Source organism: Octodon degus, unplaced genomic scaffold (genome assembly GCF_000260255.1).
Source record: "Octodon degus isolate 3935 unplaced genomic scaffold, OctDeg1.0 scaffold00666, whole genome shotgun sequence".
In the NCBI taxonomy this organism is placed as follows: Eukaryota; Metazoa; Chordata; class Mammalia; order Rodentia; family Octodontidae; genus Octodon; species Octodon degus.
Genome location: NW_004525242.1, coordinates 25,660 through 28,376, shown reverse-complemented (window position 1 = coordinate 28,376; position 2,717 = coordinate 25,660). Strand labels below are relative to the sequence as shown.

Below are 2,717 nucleotides of genomic sequence, written 5' to 3'. Positions count from 1 at the left end.
ATTCCTGAGCCCTGGAGGATGGTGACTTTCTGGTTTGCATGTGGGTGTCAGAGGCAGAAAGCACCATTGACAGTAAGCCATAATGGGTGTACTCTCAGGGGAATCAGGCCCACGTGGCTTTGTCCCATCTTCATTCCCAAATGCTCTGTGAGTATGACTTCAGTGTGTTTCTTCTCCATGCATCCTGGTGAGTCATTTCCGCGCTCTATCTCTGTGGACCTTGTCAAGTTTCTCTCTGGCTCCTCCAAGATCACCCCCTGAACTGTTATGAGGGAGCTTCCTAAGGCCCTGGAGACATCTTTTGGGGCCTTGCCTGGAATATGCCCAAGCCTCTTGCCCAAGTCCTGCCTCAGCTGGAACCTCACCTTCTGTACATACCTGCTACCCTCACCTATAGACAGGGATGAAGGAGAGGCCCCAGGCTTGTCTTTGCTGCCTTTAGCAATAGACACCGATGAAAGAGAGGACCAAAGCTTGTCCTTGCTACCTTCAGCTGTAGACACAGGTGAAGCAGAGGGCCCAGGATTGTCTTTGCTGCTTTCAGCTATAGATAGGGATGAGGTAGAGGGCTGAGGCTTATCCTTGCTGACTTCAGCTGTAGACAAGGATGAAGGTGAGGGCTGAGGCTTCCCCTTGGCTTGACAAGAAGGAGCCAAGTCACACCGAGGCCGTGTGAGTTCTGCAGACTCCTGAATCCTGCAGAGCATGTCCTGCTGGTGTTCAGTGATCCACTTTTAGATGTGCTGCTCCAATATTTCCCTGAGCTCAGGGCTGACTGGAAAACTGAGGAAGTGTGGCAGCGGCACACATGTCCTGGAGAAGGCTGGGAGTGGAGTGGCTGTCAGCCTCCTGAGACCTTTGGATTCCTGAGGGGACAGCACCTGCCCACTCCAGTTGTTTCTTGCACAAGGGTTTTCCTGGGGATTGTATTTCAGTTGGGGTGGGAGATTGTGGGTTATTGTGGGATGTAGAACCAGCTGCTCCACAGAACATTTTGTGAGACAAAGTGGTGACAGGATTTTGCAAGAGGAGTGGGGGTGGGTCCGAGTCTGGGCATGACCCAGAGTTGAGGGCTTGTATTGGGGTGGAAACCGGGGTCCCAGACAGGATGGGCCCTGAGCCTGGGAACCCTGCAGGGACATTTTATCCTGCATGCAAACTATGCAGATATTTGAGATTTTGTTAAATAAGTAGGTGGGAAGGTATGGAACAGGACAGTCCTGGGCTCTCCAGGCAGCAGCAACCAAGGATTCACTGTGCAGGGAGGGCAGATCCCAGAAAAACTGGCTGCATTTCTCTCAAAGGGGATCCCCAAGATCTTAAAATATGGCAGCATTTGAGGATGGAGCAGCTGATCTAGCCTCTCTTCGGTGTCCCATGAGTGTTGTGGGGCTGTGGCAGGATCAGGGGGATGTGGGAGGAGGAGAGGAAGTGCAAGTGCCCGGGATGAATGTCTTTCCATTGCAAGCAGGTGCTCTGAATGGTGAGAGGCAGTGAGGGAGTTGGGTGAGCACTCAGGATCTGAGCAGGGTGCTGACCAGCCTGGTAATGGAGAGGAGGCCAGAGGTAGAAGGTGCTGAGTGAGAGGAGTGGTGGCAGTGTCTACTGGGGACAGAGCTGGAACATCCACATGCTCCTTGGATGGCATCAGGGCTGTGATGGGTGGACTTGTGTGCACAGCAGCAGGGAGATCTTGATCAGGGAGCATCGTTGGGAGGCTGCAATGAATAGAGGCTTAGTTGCAGCTAGTTGCAGGGGTAGGGCAAGGCTGGAGCCTGTGCCCAGGGCTCTTCCACAGCCCTTTATCAAGGCCTCACTGTTCTCTTTCTATCCACCCTTTGCCCCAGGGCCTTAGCATCCCCCTTTCCCAGGTGTACAGGATTGCCCCAGATTGAAGCTGCTCAATGACCCTGGCATCACACTACTGGAAGGAAGCTGGAGAGAAGGGAGTTCTTTACCTTTCTGCCACAGGAGTCAGGTTCTGGGTCTCTTTCAGGTGTTTCTGGAAGTCTACAAGTGGGAATTACGAGCCTGGTTACAAGAGCTAAGGGCAGCAAAGGGGTTGCGAAATTGAAAGAAGCTGAAGTGACTGTCCCCTTAGGAGAGAACTGTGACATTGCACTCTGAAGCCCAAATATCAGTGTCAAGTTCCTATGGCCCAGCATGGCACTGGCTGCATGGTATCCACATGGGCAATGCTGCATCCGTATAAAGTGCCTTCATAGCCTTCACCCACTATGATCCTTCTAGAATTGTGCTGTGGGGGAAAGGATGGGGTTGCTTCAGGAAGGAATCAGCTACTGCCAAAGGAAACAGCTGGGCTTCACCTGGATGCCCACTTCCAACTTCTTGCTGTCTTATGCTACTGCTGGCTGCACTGTCCCCTACTGGTGATAAGTTCCAATGGCCCAGCACAGCTTCCTTCTGAGCAGGGAACCAGAGGAGCACTCACCTGGTGCCTGAATTGCCATTAGACACTCTCTAAGGACTCTCCAGCTGACATTCCCCCAGGGACAGGCAAAATCACCTTAGTTCTGGGACAATGGAGCTGAAAGGCAGAGCCTTACCTCTGAAAGTGCCAGTCCTCTTCCTACTCCTGCTTGTCCACCTCATCTGCACTGGATGCTGAGACAAGGAAAATAGTGAGAGGCCCTGGCCCGATTCTCCTCTCTCTCCCTGACAGGATGCAGACACTCAGAACTCATGACTATTATGGC

The 2,717-nt window shown here is 52.7% G+C and overlaps 1 long non-coding RNA gene across 1 annotated transcript; it reads right to left on the bottom strand.

Annotated features, from left to right (window-relative positions):
- Positions 1–1,356: 1,356 nt before the first annotated feature.
- LOC105741362 lies at positions 1,357–2,588 on the bottom strand. The gene is made up of 3 exons (XR_002819727.1): positions 2,568–2,588; positions 1,959–2,010; positions 1,357–1,718 (listed from the first exon to the last, which is right to left on the bottom strand). It is a non-coding gene; the product is annotated as an uncharacterized LOC105741362 (long non-coding RNA).
- Between the last annotated feature and the right edge of the window lie 129 nt (positions 2,589–2,717).